General features: G+C 39.7%; 1 protein-coding gene across 4 annotated transcripts in view; it reads right to left on the reverse strand.

The window, feature by feature from the left end:
• The window catches only part of HTR4 (5-hydroxytryptamine receptor 4), a 197454-nt gene that overhangs the window by 39294 nt on the left and 139137 nt on the right, over positions 1-19023 (reverse strand). The gene's annotated exons all lie outside the window — the stretch shown is intronic.

Raw genomic sequence — 19023 nt, forward strand, 5'->3', positions numbered from 1 at the left:
GGGTATTTGAATTTGGCTTTTAATATTCTATTGTTAGTATCTGATACTTTATATTCTGTGTGGAGGGAGGAGGTTTCTCTGGAAACACAGGAAGATAATTTTGGGATTTGTATTCAAGAATCTGAAATACCTCAATTTTTGAATCTGTGAAGTCACATTGCAAAGCTGTTAAATGTATCTGGCTAGGATAGGACAGGGAGGGGTGGAGATGCTGCAACTTAAAATGCAGTGAGATCACAACTGTCATTCCTCAAACATATGCTTAATCAGAAACATTGGCAGAGCCACTCAAAACCCCTGGTGCAAAACACGATTAAAAAAGAATCTCTGATATTTTAACAGATGAATTTTTTAAATGCAATTTCTTGTTTTAATAGTTTTAGTAAAATCCTCTACAATTCATGAAACATTCTTATATCATTCCACATATAACCTTCAACGTAACTCTGTAAGGAAGGCAGGTAGGTACAATGTAGGGGCATGGATTGACTGATAGGTAATAGTGGATCTAGTGCTATAAATCAGGTGGCCTGCCTTCCAAATTAGGAATTCTGTCCACTGGGAAACATGGAAATCATTGTACGGTGGGAAGAGTTTTGTGATGAAGTTTAATATAATCGGTTGATGAGACAGAGTTAAAATTACATTTGTTCCAGAAGAAGGGGGAGAAGGAGGAAGAGAAGGAAAAAGAGGAAAAGAGGAGAAAGATCACTAAGTCATCTTTTACAAAACTGTCCAGAGACTACGTGCATCAGAGTTATCTTGAATACCCATAACAAATCCAGATTCTTAGGACCCACACACCAGACCTCTAATGACAGTGTGGGAGTAGGGAGAGGGCAGAGGTGAGGAGGGGAGAGCAGAAATCTGCATTTTTAAAAGGTGCTTTCACATTATTCTTGGGCACATGGAAGCATGATTCCCCGAGGAGGTGAATGTCCCTTTATTCTACTTACACCTGAAGCAGAGTTTAGCAACAGAAACATAGGGAAGAGAAAAGACATGTGAATAGGAAGAACTAGAGTTTGAGGCATTCAGTGATTCTTCATAAAGGATCAGAAAGAAAGCACTGAATTGCATGCAAACAGTTCATTTTAGCTGGGTGGACAAGTGGTATTTGTTGGCTTTTATGACATTGATGATGAAATGAGGAAAGATTTGGTGATGAATCATAAAAATGAGATAGCAAAAAATGTAAATGCACAAAAAATGAGTTGCACAAAGCAATATTTTTTAAGGTGTTTTTTATGTGATGAAAAAAACAATGACTGGGTACAACAACTGATAAAAACTACTAGAACTGTTTATAAACGGTGAGCATATAAACTTGTACTGAGTTATTAGTAAGTTTAATGGCTCAGAAGGTGACAGACTAGTGTCTTTAGAGCACTATCAACCAGAACAGAATATTGATGCTGGAAGATCCAGTATTTCCCAAATATGCAGTGCTTTCCACAGATGATATACCAAACAAAGAGGCATAGCATTAAACAACCTGAATTGCAGTAAGGAGATTCAATACTTCTTTCACTCATTCTGCTTATTCTAAACAGAAATACTTAGTTTGGCCCCACTCTGGCTTTAACAAGTCTCTAGTACCTAATAAAATGGAGAGTAGGCCTTTGCTCAGAGTTTTTGGCAAGCAATATTATTAAATTTTAATACTAATAAAAATTTATGCAAATAACAATAATTTGTTTTGTTTTCATTGTATTTGTTTTTTAAATCATCTTCTGTATGTGACTTTGCATTTAAGGTCATGATAGAGTTTCCAATTTCCAGAGATCAAATTGCCAACATCCGCTGGATCACTGAAAAAGCAAGAGAGTTCCAGAAAAACATCTATTTCTGCTTTATTGACTATGCCAAAGCCTTTGACTGTGTGGATCACAATAAACTGTGGAAAATTCTTCAAGAGAGGGAATACCAGAACACCTGACCTGCCTCTTGATAAACCTGTATGCAGGTCAAGAAGCAACAGTTAGAACTGGACATGGAACAACAGACTGGTTCCAAATAGGAAAAGGAGTATGTCAAGGCTGTATACTGTCACCCTGCTTATTTAACTTCTATGCAGAGTACATCATGAGAAATGCTGGGCTGGAAGAAGCACAAGCTGGAATCAAGATTGCTGGGAGAAAGATCAATAACCTCAGATATGCAGATGACACCACCTTTATGGCAGAAAGTGAAGAGGAACTAAAAAGCCTCTTGATGAAAGTGAAAGAGAAGAGTGAAAAAGTTGGCTTAAAGCTCAACTTTCAGAAAACTAAGATCATGGCATCTGGTCCCATCACTTCATGGGAAATAGATGGGAAACAGTGGCTGACTTTATTTTTTTGGGTTCCAAAATCACTGCAGATGGTGACTGGAGCCATGAAATTAAAAGAAGCTTACTCCTTGGAAGGAAAGTTATGACCAACCTAGACAGCATATTAAAAGGCAGAGACATTACTTTGTCCACAAAGGTCCGTCTGGTCAAGGCTATGGTTTTTCCAGTAGTCATGTATGGATGTGAGAGTTGGACTACAAAAAAAACTGAGTGCCAAAGAATTGATGCTTTTGAACTGTGGTGTTGGAGAAGACTCTTGAGAGTCCCCTGGACTGTAAGGAGATCCAACCAGTCCATCCTTAAGGAGATCAGTCCTGGGTGTTCATTGGAAGGACTGATGTTAAAGCTGAATCTCCAATACTTTGGCCACCTGATGCGAAGAGCTGACTCATTTGAAAAGACCCTGATGCTGGGAAACACTGAGGGCAGGAGGAGACGAGGGCAACAGAGGATGAGATGCTTGGATAGCATCACTGACTCAATGGACATGAGTTTGGGTAAGGGAGTTGGTGATGGACAGGGAGGCCTGGCATGCTGTAGTTCATGGGGTCGCAAAGAGTTGGACATGACTGAGCGACTGAACTGAACTGAACTGAGAGTTTCCTTTACAAATAGATCTATTCAAATTTCAAAAAATGTATTTAAACATAGATAGCAAACAGCATGGGCAGAATGCTGATATGGGTAAAAATTGTGAAAATAGCAGGCAAATGACCAAAAAAAACCCTATCAGACAGTTGTGAAAACCTAATTGCAGAGAGTAGAGTCTTGACAAGGACATAAAGCAATGCATCCTCAGGGTAGAAACTCTGGGCTCTTAGGACAGCACTCTTTTTATTATTTTGTGCTGCTTGCAGAAAGGACCCCAGTTAGCTGAATTTGCAGTTCGGAACACCTAACCTTGTAGCTTGGGCAAAATATATTCTAAGGGGTTCTTTAGTTTCATCACCAGTGTCAGATATGTCCACGTTTCAACATGCCAAAGTACAAGATCAAATCAGTACACACAGCTTACTCTGTTTATCCATATGCACATATAATTAAAGTCAAACCAAGTTGCTTGTGAGACTTTTTTCCATTGCCTATCATAGTTCTTGAAAGACAAATAAAAGACTAGAACTTTTAATCTTTGGGGGATCAGACTGTCTGCCTGCTTCTTCTGCTAAACTATTTTGATATGAAAGAACCTAAAAATCTGCAGGAGAAAAATGTCTTAGGTATGGATCCATGATAAAATCAGCCAGTATAAATTTAAGTGAATGCTTATTATGTGTCAGTGATTGTGCTAGGCTAATCATGGATTATCTCATGTAATTTTCACAACAATCCTATCACAGAGCTTTTTTTACAGTATCTAGTTGAGTGAGGCTTAGCAACTCGTCCAAGTCAAAGGGCTAGGGAGAGATGGAGCCACAATCTGAACCAGGCAAATTCAACAGCAGCAACGGCTAAATGTGCACCTTCACTCAGTAAGTACCCTTGACTCTTAGACACTGCAGGCAGGAAATGTCCTGCTTTCTAGAAGCTGCCCAGGTGAGCAGAGAGTGTTTTAAATACGTAAAAGTACTTAAGATCCCACAGGATAAGCTGAGTCTCCAAGAAAAAGAGAAGCAGGTGGTGTGAGGGCCCAGAGGAGGAAGTGATTAGCTCAAAGATTGGGGGAGTAGAGATCAGGAAAGTTTAGAGCTCATGTTGGAACCATGCCTCAAGAAATGAGTAGGCTTGTACCAGGAAAGAAAGTGAGAAAGAGCATTTGGGGCAGCAGAAGTAACTCAGAGGCTGGAGAATTCACTGTTTACCTAAAGAAAACTGATCAATCTTGCATGCTTATTGCATGGGGAGTTAGGTCAGGGGAGAGTTGGGAGAAATGAGTTGGGAAACCAGATTGGGTCAGGCAAGAAGGACTTTACATGCCCTTCACTATCTGCCCACTGCAAATCACACTGTATTGCTCAAGGTTATTCTATTACAGCTCAATCCAGTTGGCATTTACAGTTTAAAATCCCACATGCCTGAATGGCCTTAACATCCTCTTAAATGATACATGTGAAATAGCTTCTCTCTCTATGGTGATATTATACACATAGTCCCAAAAGAAAACCAGAGGCAAAAAAATTATAATTTGAAACCCTGCCAATGTCTTGCCTTGGGTAATAGTAAGTTACCCCTCACTGGGAGGAGAGACAGACAACTACCTACCAGATAAGTTATAGAGGAGATCACTGCACTGGTTGGGATATTTGACCATATTGCTTCTGAAGCCCAGCCCCTGTCTAAGAACCAAATGTCCTCCATTATTTCAAGAGTTTTCAATTAACTAGCAAGGAGCATAGCTTAGTGGTTAACAGCAAGAGTCTGAAATCAGATGAATATCTGTTAGAATCCTGGCCCACCACTTGCCAGCTATAGGATAGTAGCCAAGTAATTTAACCTCTCAGAGTCTCAATTTTCCCATCAGTAAAATAGGGATAATAATACTTGCTCCATGGGTTATATTAAGAACTCCATGAGATGACATATGTAATGCACTTAGCTTAATCCCTGGCAAATAAAACCAACTCTCAGTAAATGGCCGATGCTAAGATAATGATAATAAAGATGGTGATGTCTGGACCAGGAACCAAAGTATTCATAGGCAACTCGTTGGTATACATGACAATCATACACACACACACACATACCTTCCCCCACAGTCAGAAACTCAAAGCAGGCAATGCCAATTCATAAATAGAAGAAAAATTCCATTATAACACCAGCAAAGGAAATAAAAGTCTGAGAAGAATAAAAGGAACATGAGTAGGCACCAAATATGTTTGTTTGTCAGGGTTATCAAAATACAGATTCACCCATTTCTTAGAGAACAAAAACCTCTCCAAGAATAATTCTAACTGTGAAATATTTCGAAGAATCTTATAAAAAACAAGGATGAGAAAATAATTCGGAAATCATCTTGTGGAAAGCAGGTTCTTGGCTCTTTGGTTGAACACAACCTGGAGCACAGTCAGATGTCTGTTTACATAACCAGAAGCCGTTCACCAGGTTTCTTCCCCTAAAGGTTAGGGGTGATTTCACAGCGCTTCTTGGAGGACAGAAGCTAGAACTTTCTGCCTCACTCCCTTCCCCACAGTTCCCCTTTCCTTGCAGTTGAAGTAATTTTCCTTCTCCTTCTGAATTTCTTGCTCAGGAACTATCCTATACCTTATGAAAAGGATATTATGTGATTTGATCCCAAACCATTTCCCCTCAGACCCAGTTCTGACAACAAACCAGTTTCAGAAATAGGAGCCTTGTCTTCCCAACTTAGAGTTCCTCCTTTTTTCTCCTACTAAGATCATGATTATGAGAACACAATTCATCAATAACTTACTTATTCCAGGCTCCATCTGTATAATATCTCATATCGGCATCATAATAATGTTATGAGGCAAGAATCATCTTCACTCCCACTTTTTCATAGAAAGAAACAGGGGCACCAACAGGTCAAGGAACTTGCCAGGATCACACAGCTTCAAAGTGGCAGGACCTGAATTCAGACAGGTTCATCAAATGCCAAGTCCTATTCCTTTAGCCACAATACCAAACTGCTTCACCAGTGTTCTGATTTCCTCTGGATTGGGATCCTGCCTTATTACTTTCAGACCAGTGAAGTCCTAACAGTCTTAACTGTTCACATGTTAAAAAGGAAGAACATGAAAACCAGGATGAGGGGATGTTTCTTGAATCTCAATCCCTCTCCTTAAAAATCTTTATCAGCAATTCCTTTCATATCAAAGCCTCAAACAATAGAAATTTATCTTGATGGGTGGATATGACAACATTTTTCTCAGACACAATGTCAGGCATAAAACCAGCTGCAGCTCTGATCACCTACAGAGGCTGGGAATGGATTCCTTTCTTGCACGCATGCGTGCTCAGTTGCTTCAGGTATGTCTGACTGTGTGCGACCCTATGGACTCCTACTCCCCGCCAGGCTCCTCTGTCCATGGGATTCTCCAGGCAAGAATACTGGAGTGGGTTGCCATGCCCTTCTGCAGGGAATCTTCCCGACCCAGGGACTGAACCTGCATCTCCTCCATTGTAGACGGATTCTTTACCATTGAGCCACCAGGGAAGCCCAGATTCCTGCCTCAGATGCGTCTAAATTTCCTACCAGCCAGAAGAATCATAAAGAAAAGAGAATTGACAGCATCACTCTGGCACATCTCTTCCCACAAGTAACCTTTTCAGAAGGTCTCCAGCTTCAACCAAAGAAAATGCTATGCTGGTTGAAGGTTTGCTCTCTTTTGTGTTTAACTGCACTGTGGGAGGATTTTGTGGATCTGTAACTCACACAATCACAAATGAAGGGTCTGAGAACATCTCCTTTGACCCCCCACCCTTTCCTTGACTAAGCTGACTAACAATCCATCAATGCTTCCAGTGACTGGTGATCATCCAATTTTATCCTTCTACTTAATTAGGAACATCTTAGTAAGCAGTCCGTTCCATTTTGTGTTGAACTATGTATCCTTAAAACTTCAATCCTTTATAACTACCTCTTTTCTTTGTTGTTGTTTAGTTGCTAAGTTGTGTCTGACTCTTTATGATCCCATGGACTGTAGCCTGCCAGGCTCCTCTGTCCATGGGATTTCCCAATCAAGAATACTGGAGTGGGTTGCCATTTCCTTCTCCAGTGGATCTTCCCAACCCAGGGACTGAACCCATGTCTCCTGCACTGGGAGATGGATTCTTCACCACTGAACTACCAGGGAAGCCCACCTCTTTTCCTTGGGATCCTTCAAAACAAATTGGTTCCCTCTTTCCAAAACAGCCCTCAGATATATTAAAAACAACACTTATGACCTGAATCATCTTTGAAACCTAAGCTCATCATCCCCCATTCCTTACATTGTTCTTCACATGGCATAAATATTGCAACAACAACAAAAAAAATCATGATGTTTATCTTCTCCTGGAGACACTCCTGTTTGTGGACACCCAGAATAAGATGAAGCTTTACCACTGCTATGGACCAGGGCCGAGTGTCACTACAGAGAGGACTAAGCACACATTTCGGAGAAGGCAATGGCACCCCACTCCAGTACTCTTGCCTGGAAAATCCCATGGACAGAGGAGCCTGATAGGCTACAGTCCATAGGGTCACTAAGAGTCGGACACGACTGAGCGCCTTTACTTTCACTTTCATGCATTGGAGAAGGAAATGGCAACCCACTCCAGTGTTCTTGCCTGGAGAATCTCAGGGATTCCCAGCCCAGGGGAGCCTGGTGGGCTGCCGTCTATGGGGTCGCACAGAGTCGGACACGACTGAAGCGACTTAGCAGCAGTAGCAGCAAGCACACATTTACACGGTGGTATGCTTTTCTAGTGGGTCTCTTAGTGTGCTTTGGAAGCGATTCCTTCCTGAACAGCTGCTCTGACTAAATCGGGAGGGCTATGTCTCTGCCAAGTACACGCTGTAAGGGAACAAGCTTGTAGAGCCTGCCTTATAGAAAGGGCTTATCTGCAAGCTTACTGCCAGCACTCTAACCACGGACATTCAGAGCCCTTCCTCTCACAAACACCTGGCTTTTACAGGGGTTTCCACTCTATTGTCCTATCTTGGGAGTGGGTGTGGATTAAGAGGAGTCAAATGATGCAGAGGCTGCACTGTACTAGGCAGATAAGAGTACACACAACTCTTGGCTCCTGCTATCCCCTGGCAGAGGTAAGGAGTTTCTTTGTTGCAAAGCTCAGAGGATTACTTTAAAGCAGGGTTTCTCAACCTCAGATTTATTTTGAAATTTGGGACCAGACAGTTCTTGGGAGGAGTGGGATATCTCATGCATTCTTGGATGTTTAGTAGCATCTCTTGCCTCTATCTACTGGCTGCCAGTAGCATCCACTAGTTTGTTTGTTTGTTTTCTCTTTTTTTGGCCATACCATGCAGCATGTGTAACTTCCCGACCAGAGATAGAACCCACACCCCCTGCAATGGAAGCACAGAGTCTTAACCACTGGACTGCCACGGAAGTCCAACATCCACCAGTTGTGAAAACCAAAAATGCCTTCAGACATTGCTAAATGTCCCCTGGCAAACAAAACTGCCCCTAATTGAGAATTGCCAGTTTAAATCCAAACTATCTCAATAGTTTAAGACATGGTGTTAGTTGCTCAGTTACGCCTGACTCTTTGCAACTGTAGCCTCTGTACATGGAATTCTCTGGGAAAGAATATTGGGGTGGGTAAGCCATTCCATTCTCCAGGGCATCTTCCTGACCCAGGGATCAAACCTGGGTCTCCTGCATTGTGGGCAGATTCTTTACTGTCTGAGCCACCAAGGAAGCCCCTTAAGACATGGAGCTAGATCTAAACTTGAAGCATTATCTACATCTACTTTCTCATTTTATTGCTGCAGAGAGAAATGATAGCAATCAGTAAGAAATTAGAAGACAAGCTTCACCTGTTCCAGTATACTAATGGTTCTCAATCCTGCTATATACATTAGAGCTCCTAAAACATATGCATTTCTGGTCCCTAACCAGACCAATTAAAATAGAATCTCTACATGTGGAAGCCAGGAGTTCCCAGTGCCTCTAGTGTGCAGCCAGGGTCCAGGGTCAGAGACTCACATCACACTGCCTCTGTTCTTGCCACCAATAAACCACCTTGAGCACCTCTGGAGTTGGGTGTGGTTTGGGGTTTGCCCTGCAGGGTGACATGCACAGTGGGGCACCAATCTCAGACGCCTGGTACACGGGACCCTAATACCCTAGAAACAAGAGCACTTGCAGAGCAAAAGGGGGAAAACAAATACACATAGTGTGTAACCAATTTGTTCAACAAGGTAGCATGTTTTGCACTAGATCAAAGAAACGCCTACAGGTAATTTAAAAGCCAGAAGTCATATTCAAAATAACAGTCCCAACTGTTCAGCACAGGGCATCATGTACTCAGGAAACAAGTCTTGTCTCATGTTGTTTAAACAATTATTTATAAACAGTGTGAGTAATTTCATTTCATTCATTTCTGGCTTTTCTCGTAACAGAGGAAGCTCAACCTTCCTTGTTTAAGCAGTGTTTATAACATAGAGATTTCTATTGACTCATTCGTCAAGAAATGCTTATTAGGAAGCTGAGAAAATAACTGGATAAGTTGTTTGTTTTAACCAAGACATGAGCAACATTATATCTACAATTATAGTAACAATGGTTATGGCAGCTTCCACTCATGGAGCACTTTTCTATGTAACAGGAGCTGGGCTCAGCTCTGCATATATGTCATCATATTTAATCTTAACAAAAGTCCTATGAGATGGGTTCTAATATTATCCCTGTTTTCAGTTCAGTTCAGTCGCTCAGTCGTGTCCGACTCTTTGTGACCCCATGAACCGTAGCACGCCAGGTCTCCCTGTCCATCACCAGCTCCCAGAGTTTACTCAAACTCATGTCCATTGAGTCGGTGATGCCATCCAACCATCTCATCCTCTGTCACCCCCTTCTCCTCCTACCCTCACTCTTTCCCATCATCAGGGTCTTTTCAAATGAGTCAGCTCTTCGCATCAGGTGGCCAAAGTATTGGTGTTTTTACAGGTGAGAAAATAGAAGCCTAAAGATGTTTGGCCACATTGCTAAAGATTATATAGATGGTAAATGACAGATCTGAGACAGGACTGACAGCCAGGTGTGACAGACTTCAGCCCCTACAGCCATTATGCTACATTGGGTCGAATGCCTGTTTGGTTACAGACCAAAGCTCATCTTTCTCTGAGTCAGAGACTGGAACTTATCCTTGACAATACGTGTCAGTGGAAGGGAAAATGTTTAGGTCTCAGCACTTTAGCCCAGAAGTGGGCATCCTGGAGGAAAGCTTAAGCCACTTGATTACCAAACTTTTGCAGGTACACTCTTCAAACACCACTAACTTTTCTAACCCTGAGTATTCGATGAGGCAAGTGGAGCTCTTGTAATGTTACTCTGACTATGTTCCAGTGTGATATCAACAAGAACCATGTTCTGTGAGAGCTGCCTCAGGTAGGGATGGGACAAAACTGAGGACAGGGCCAGCTTCATGGCTGTGTGATCAGAGCAATCACATAGGAACTCAGAGCTTGCTGTACTGCGCTGCTTGTCCACATCTTGGAATTTGCAATAACTTTATCTTTGAACTTATGAACCCTGAGGGACAATGAGGCATGCACGTGAGCAGAGACATGAGCGATGTGCATGCACACAGTAGTTCCTTGCTGCCCGTCACATTAGTGATGCCCCGTGAGCACAGAATTCTGGTAGACTCACCAAACATATGGAGTTTAGTCAGATTCAAAGCAAGCTCAATGTGAACATATAATTTATATGAAGTATTTTCCATTCTCAAATTGTCTTTCTGTCAGCAGCTTCTTTAACATGCTTTACCCTGTGTTTGCTGTCTCACTGAATTTCCACAGAACATGGTTCCACTACAGTTCTGCACCCATGTTTCCTATCAACCCTCTACCAACACCAGCAGATGACTGGTGGCCCTGAGAGTACATGTTTTCCATCTGAACCAGAACTTGCCGGATGCAGAAAGAGGCAGAGATTGTCTAAGAAAAAGAAACTATCAAGGAACCCTACCATGTCTTTTTCACAGTGTTACTCTCCTGTATTAGCCAAGCATTTATGTTTAAAGTACTGACATAGAAAGAAAGGATATGATAGAGCAAGTCGTGGTTCTTTTCTCTGCAGTCCTCCTTTACTCCTCAGTAAGCTGAGGGGAGAATGTTAGTAGAATATGTATGCATCAAGAAGTAAAATAAAAATAATTGCATTAGTTTTATGCACTGTCTGGTAAAAATAAAATACATAAGCACGTCTGAATTTCAAAATACAATTTGTGTAATTTTGGTTATTCCACATACAAGTTAAACGCTCTTATTTTTGTATTTAACACGGCCATTGCACAGCATAAAGATAGATGGTAAACTTTCTGCTAATAATTTAAAAATGCATTTTGTTTTTCTACTAGAGAACAGGTACGTAGCAAATAAAATATATATGACAAATTAAGAGAAAGACTGAGGAGGAAAGAAAATGGCTTTACATTTTAATACTTTTAAGAGAAATTTGTTCCTGCCCTTTGAACCAGAAGCCCCACATTTTCATTTTTCACTGGGGCTACAAATTATGTAGCCAGTTCTGGAGGTGATCGAGGAAGAGAAGGCGAGGTCATTCTCATCCATCCTTTACTGTCCGAGCTATCAGGGAAGCACCTCTCATCCATCTTTGACCTGCCTGGAGTAAATCTGCATTGGCTCAAAACAATGAGATAAATGTTGAATCCAATTGTAGCCTCCAAAGTTCAAGGTAAAGGCCAAAAAAAAAAAAAAAAAAAAGGCTTTTAAATGCCAAACAGCTTTTCAACATTAGCAGAAACCTCTAGGGATCTAAAGTAAATCAAACCTAAATTATTTCCTCGTCTGTGGGTAATCTTCCAATCTACTAAATGAAAACCTTTATTTAAATACAGAATTCTGACGGGATGAAACTAAAGGATAAGAAAGCTATGGTACATATACACAATGGAGTATTACTCAGCCATTAAAAAGAATATATTTGAATCAGTTCTAATGAGGTGGATGAAACTGGAGCCTATTATACAGAGTGAAGTAAGCCAGAAAGAAAAACACCAATACAGTATACTAACGCATATATATGGAATTTAGAAAGATGGTAACAATAACCCTGTGTACAAGACAGCAAAAGAGACACTGATGTATAGAACAGTCTTATGGACTCTGTTGGAGAGGGAGAGGGTGGGAAGATTTGGGAGAATGGCATTGAAACATGTATAATATCATGTATGAAACGAGTTTCCAGTCCAGGTTCGATGCACGATACTGGCTGCTTGGGGCTGGTGCACTGGGACGACCCAGAGGGATGGTATGGGGAGGGAGGAAGGAGGAGGGTTCAGGATGGGGAACACATGTATACCTGTGGCGGATTCATTTCGATATTTGGCAAAACTAATATTGTAAAGTTTAAAAATTAAATTAAATTAAAAAAAAAATAAAGGTTGGCAAGTGGCTTCACCATGAATAAAGCAACTATTCCAGTTAAGAGTTAACCAAAAAAAATTTCTTTTTGTGGTGAAAATTTATTTGAGTACACAGTCCTGGTAAATGATAGGGTCTAGGTAGGGTCTGATAAGGGTATCCATCTATTCATTAGACAAATGTATTAACTTAACAATGAGCTACACCCTGTGGGAACTTTTGAGAATAAAATGGACATTATCAGCCCTCAGGGACTGACAGTGTGCTTGCAGATAATAAAGAAGTAAATGAAACATAAATATAATTAAAAATTCTGATAACAGGAAGTAATAATGAACCTGAAGAACTTTTTCCTCCTAGTGTTTTTTGGGGGAAACTCATTCTCTTTCTTAGTTTTACTTTTTCCTATTTTCACATTTCTTTTAATTGCTTCTACATATAAATCTGAATATAATAATCTTGTGCATGGAAATGTCAAAGATCATACAGTCCATCCATTAGAATAATTTTATTTATTATTAAGCTCTAGTGGATAGTAAGAGTTAATAATATGAGGAAAAATATATATTGCTTCCTTCCAGAGAGAAGGATCAAATTGCTTTGGAGCAGTTTTGTCCATTGGGACTTTTTACGATAAATGAAATAGTCTTTGTTTGCACTATCTAACCTTGCTGTATGTAACCACCGAGCTCTTGGAATGTGGCTACTAGACAGGGCAAGTCTGGAGACCTCCAGGTCAATGGAAAGACTTCATCAAAGAGATTGAGGGTGGAGAACAGAAGATGATAGCCAAGTCAGATATGTAAGAAGTTCTTTGGGAAGTACTGAAGGAATGTTCAGCTTTCTTAGGAATTAGGATCTAATCTTGCAGAATGTCAGGGAAGATACTGAAACCTGGCATGAGCAGAGAAACCCACCCCCGAAGCTAAACTTTCCATGCAAATTCTGCTTGTGTTCCCTAACTTATAAATAGTCTGCTCTTATAATTATCTCCCCCATGAGGACAGAGCTTTGCAGTTAGCAAAGCAATTTCACATACATTATCTTGTTTGATTTTCACAGCGAGTTAGGCAAGAAAGGAATTATGTACCCAAGAAGCCCAAACTGGAATTCTCAGTGGATTTCAGGTAGAGAAAGATTTCTGTTCTGAAGTTACTGTTAGCACCCCAAGTCCCTACTTTGCCAGGGATCATCTGAACTAATCAACATAAATAGAAGAGAAGCTAGACCAAGGGAGAAGAAACAGAACCATCCTTCATTGCCTTGTCAAATCACACAATGTTCCGGGCACTTTACTAGGCTCAGAAAACACAGTAGTGAACAAGACTGGCAAAATCCTTGGCATTTACCCAATGCACAAAGAACTCCAGAATCAGATCCCTATATAACCCCACATCAAATCAACATGGCTTATTCCTGTCATCTGTCACCCATGCATGGTCTCAGTCTATGGGTCCATTCTATGCCTCCCAAGTGTGGAACATCCCTTGACTTAAAGAATGACTGAGCTGGGGCAAGCTTCCTAAGGAATATTCTCTCATATTTTACTGGTTAATATCAGATAAAATTATCATGTTTCTTCCTTTTGTCATTTGAATTTTGTATACACAATGTTGACCAGCAGAGGTGAAAAGGCATCATTGTCTTTTTCCTGACTTGAGTAGGAAAGCAGCCAATGTTTTCTCATTAAGTTATTTCTTCCTTTCTCTGCCATTATATTTGATGTGAGTTTCCTATAAAGCAACTTCTAGAAGACTAAGAGAGAGATTGGCAGATGGGGAAAACCTAGCTATAGAATCAGGTTAAAGACGTGACAAGGAGAGAGAAGCTGGCTCCAGATTCACTAATAATCAGTTTACACACAGGATGAACCTGTTAGAATCCATTGCTCGCATGCTACTAGCATTATGCCTCTTTCTTATATATGTGCGCATATAAATTCAAACTGCCCCAGGAAACATTCATATGATACAATTCATGTTTGGAAACTGTTTTTTAAAAAGACTATGCAACCTACATGTCTGGACAAACTATTTCATTAGTTAACCAAATGGTATCTTCACTTCTATTTTGATTGTGGGCTGGATAGTCCCAAAGAAGATAATTATCCAACAGAAAACAACCAAACACAAGTGCAGACTATTCTGCTAGTATGGGCACATTAGTCAGTACAAGCTGAGTGACCAAAGCCCTCGAAAAATGTCTTGCAAAAATGTATTATTTCACTGGCTACCCAACTGCTTGTTTAACAATAAAATGTCATGTACGTCAAAGGGCTGTGAAGATAGGACCAAGTATGGGAAATCTACTATTCTAAACCACTGAGGCCAGATTGGCTTGTTTTTAATTCAACCTGGAAAAGTAAAATTCCATTTTTTCAAAAAGATTTTAAGAGGAAAAAAGGTCAGAGTCTCAGAGTGCTGCCATTAACTGGCTCTCCTCAGTGTGAGTCTTGGATTGTAGACTAAGTCCTCTACATTAAGAGTCTCAAAGAAGATTAAAAAAAAAAAAAGTAACTTTCAGTTTTGAGCATGTGAATCTTTCATAAACCTGAAGATAAGCATGAAGATATTTCATCAGCAAAAATGTACTGATCATTTGGTTATATACTATTTTGCAGACACTGTGTGAGGGGCTAAATGGTATACAGAGAAAAGAAAGCCATGGTTTCTACCCTCGAGGAATAACTGGCCTTATAGGGGTTAACTAAGGAACTCTATAATCTCAAGCAGTACAAATGCGAGAAAGAGTACTGTAAACACGTCACTGCCATTCAGAGGAAGAAGAGAACAAACAATCCAATTGAAAAAAACACAAAAAGGGTGTTTTCTATAGAAAAGGTTAGTATCTATCCTGAGATCAGTTTCTATTAAGTATATTATTTCTTTGAATAGTCAGTGTGTGCCCAGGCAAGAAGTCAATATGAGATTATAAAGAATAGACTTATCTGATATAACCTTAGTTCCTTTTTAGAAAAAAGATGGAAAAAAGGCCTGGATTTGAACAAGTTACTAATCTTCTACTGCAAACTACTACAGTTTGCAGACAAGATAGAGAAACATGAGCATGATGGCAGAGTTGACAGACTGATAAATGTCTCACCTAATTTATGCAGAGAGTCAAGATGAACATGAGAAGTGGTAACCCTATTCCTGACTCTAAGTGGGCTGGACAAGACTGAACTCTGGAGTCAGGAAGAGTAGGATCTGGATTCCAGCTTCAAGCTTCATCATTTACTATTACTTGTATGAGTTTGGGCCAGTTACTTACCCTCTCTAAACCTTGGTTTACTCATCGTTAAAATGACAATAATTATAACACCAAGTTCTTTTGGTGTTGTGAAAATTAAATGCAACAATGATTTCAAAGTTCTTAAATACAGTTCTTAAAAACTGGCACACTTTTCTGGAATTATGTTAGGCATCATGATCATAATCATAATTATTAATGATATGGAAGGAGGTCTCTGGTGGGCTGCCCCATACTTTGTCAATAGATGCCTTGGAAGAGGAAACTGACACACAGTTCCAAATTTGACACAGAAAGCTATAAATTTGTTCAGGCATCATGCTACATTTCTGTGACTTATATTTTGCTTGTATGATTAAATTTTGCATTTATTTAGATTTAACTCCATATTTCCAACATTGGCTGATTGCTTTTCCTTTCTAAAACCTTTAAGTCTGCCTTCTAAAATGTTAGCTGTCCCTCAGGGCCATTTATTAATATGGTAGATGATAGCTCTACTTATGGAGATAGGGAAGACTCAGGAAATTTGTGGTTGGGGTATGAGAAATAGAAGAATTCTATTCTGGATGCATGAAGTTTGATATTCCAAAGAAACATATAAATGGGGTTGTCAAGGAAGCAAATTGGATCTTGTGGTCTGGAGTTCAAAGGGCAGCTATGACCTGGAGATATAAATTAATGAGAGGGCTGACAGCATGATGATTGCATTTAAAGCCATGGATGCTTAAATCACATAAAGTGAGAATGTAGTTTGAGGAGAGTATTAGGAACCAAGTGCTGAAGAATTCCAACATTTAGAGGCCAGATAGAAAAGGAAGAACCTGTTAAGGATTCTCAGAAGGTATTGCTAGTGAGTTAAGAGGAAAACCAGATAAATATGGTGTTTAAGAAAATTAATTGAGGAAATTTTTCAAGAAAAAAGCTGAATCAACTGCAAGAGGTCAAATAAGAGTTTTTTCAAAATTTGAAACTTCTGTAAGAAAAAAGTTAACCAAAGTTCAAAATCAAGCAGAACATGGGAGTATGTTTTTGCAAATTATCTAACAAAGGATTAGTATTTGGAATATAATAAAGAACATCCAGAAATTAATCAGAAAAATAGAAAATAGTTTTCAGACAAAGTACCAAATATAGGAAGGTACATTTAATAACTAATTTTGAAAAGGGCCAATCTATCAAATCATCTGGGAAATGCAAATAAAATGAAAGAGCATATTTCAAGTAGTATATTAATAAAAGATGCATAATATCCATTGGGGGGAAAGAGTAGCAGATACTCTCATGGCCTGCTGATGGAAATGCAAGGTACTATGGTGCTCCGGGGGGTCAGTTTTATGGTAAGCATAACGTTCTTAAATGCACATAATTGTCAATAGTGCAGTTTCACTTTCAGTAGTTATCTGAAAGGAATACTGGCACATGCACAAAGAAATGTGTTTCAGGACATTAAAAATAGTACAGTTTGTAATAGCAAAAGATTGGAGACACCTACATATCCATTAATGGGAAATAATTAAATAAAATGTAATATGTATTTTTAGTACAGAATATTATGTAACAGTTAAAAATAATGAGTTAGATCTATATGTCTGAGTGGGATGATCTCTAAAATGCATTGTTAAAAAATAAAAAGCAAGGTCCAGAAAAGTATACACTGAATGGCTCCATTTATGTAAAATGAAGGGAGAAAAATCTGAGACTCTGTATGTTTTTATGAAGGTTTGTAAATGCATTGAAAAGATTATAGACTAGTGGTAATTGTTGTCTAGGGGCTGGGTTAGTAGGATAAAAGCTGACTTTACTTTTCATTGCTATAGGCTTTATATTTCATTCATTCACCTGAATTTGTTGACATCCTACTTGTGGGATTTTTAGGAAAAACACATATTTTTCTTAGATTGAATTAAAATAGTCAATCTGGAGAATTAATTTGATGATTTGTTAAATTATCCATCAAGCACCATATTGTGCATTTGTTATGTCATAGGAAATAAAACAGGCAGGATTCCTGTCCTTGTAAGGCTTACACTCCAGTGGATTCAAGTTTCAAATAGTTTTCTCTTCCCTATATAGGCTACCTCCACTCTTACAAGATTCTTCACCTCCACAGTGAAATACCTGATACCAATTTCCTGTACTTTTCATGGCCTCAGGAAGAAATAAATCTAAGGAACAAAGTGTGAAGAATAAACACATAAGCCATCTCTAAACTGCTCTCTCTGCTTAACAATCATGCTGCAGATTTCCAAAATCAGGAGGGATAAAATAATACAGTATTAGTAAAATAGGTTTCCTGGGCTGCCCTAGAAACCCTAAACTCTATGACTGTTACTGTGGGGAAAGGCATCAGTTCTAAACAACTGTCTTAATAAAGGCAGTACTAGAACAGACTAAGTAGGAGGCTGCTGCTGCTGCTAAGTCGCTTCAGTCGTGTCCGACTCTGTGCGACCTCATAGACGGCAGCCCACCAGGCTCCCCTGTCCCTGGGATTCTCCAGGCAAGAACACTGGAGTGGGTTGCCATTTCCTTCTCCAATGCAGGAAAGTGAAAAGTGAAAATAAAGTTGCTCAGTCGTGTCTGACTCTTCACGACCCCATGGACTGCAGCCTACCAGGCTCCTCTGCCCATGGGATTTTCCAGGCAAGAGTACTGGAGTGGGGTGCCAAGTAGTAGGCAATTAAGCTTAAATAACTAAAAGGTCTCTGGCACCCACACAGAAGTTCTTATACACAAACTTCACTTTACTGTAAGATCCTTTCTGCGACACTCATGAAGGCGCAATAATTATTAATAAATAAGAATGCCAGCCTATAGGAGTATCGTTTGAGGCCTTTCCACCAGCTGGAATCTCAACATCATACTAGGATTTAACTACAAGTCTGTTCACACCGGTAGCAGAAAATTGAATTTATGTTTCTGAGAAATCTCTGAAGCAAAGTATTGATATTTCATAGAAATTCCTATGTTTTCTTCTTTTCTTACACATGCAAATGAAAAGTCCCCAATTTTCAGCTGCCAAAACAGCTAAATACTGTCATCATCAGAAAAATTAAATGCTTGTCTCAAAGAAGGAACTGCTCTGTGGAAATTCCTGTGCATCTCAGGACAAAGGAAAAAAAATGTTGATGATTCATCTTTGCTAAAGGATAAATGTACTTATCATACATGGCTTTTCACAGCTAAGAACAACTGTAAGCCAGGGTAGCAAGAAAATTATCAGAGTTTGGAAAGAGGCATCATGCCTAGTCACTGAAATTCAACTCCAAATTTTCGCCTACCTCCATCAACCTATGTGACCTTGGGTAAATCACCTGACCTTTCCCCACTCTTTCATATTCCAATACCTTCCTCATGCTGCTCATTCTATCTGGAATGCTTTCTTTGACAGCTCCTCTAATTCTAAAATTCTTAAAAAATGCTGTTCTGTGAAGTT

Source organism: Bos grunniens, chromosome 7, assembly GCF_055505025.1.
Source record: "Bos grunniens cultivar Pamir isolate PY7600 chromosome 7, Bosgru_T2T1.0, whole genome shotgun sequence".
Lineage (NCBI taxonomy): Eukaryota > Metazoa > Chordata > Mammalia > Artiodactyla > Bovidae > Bos > Bos grunniens.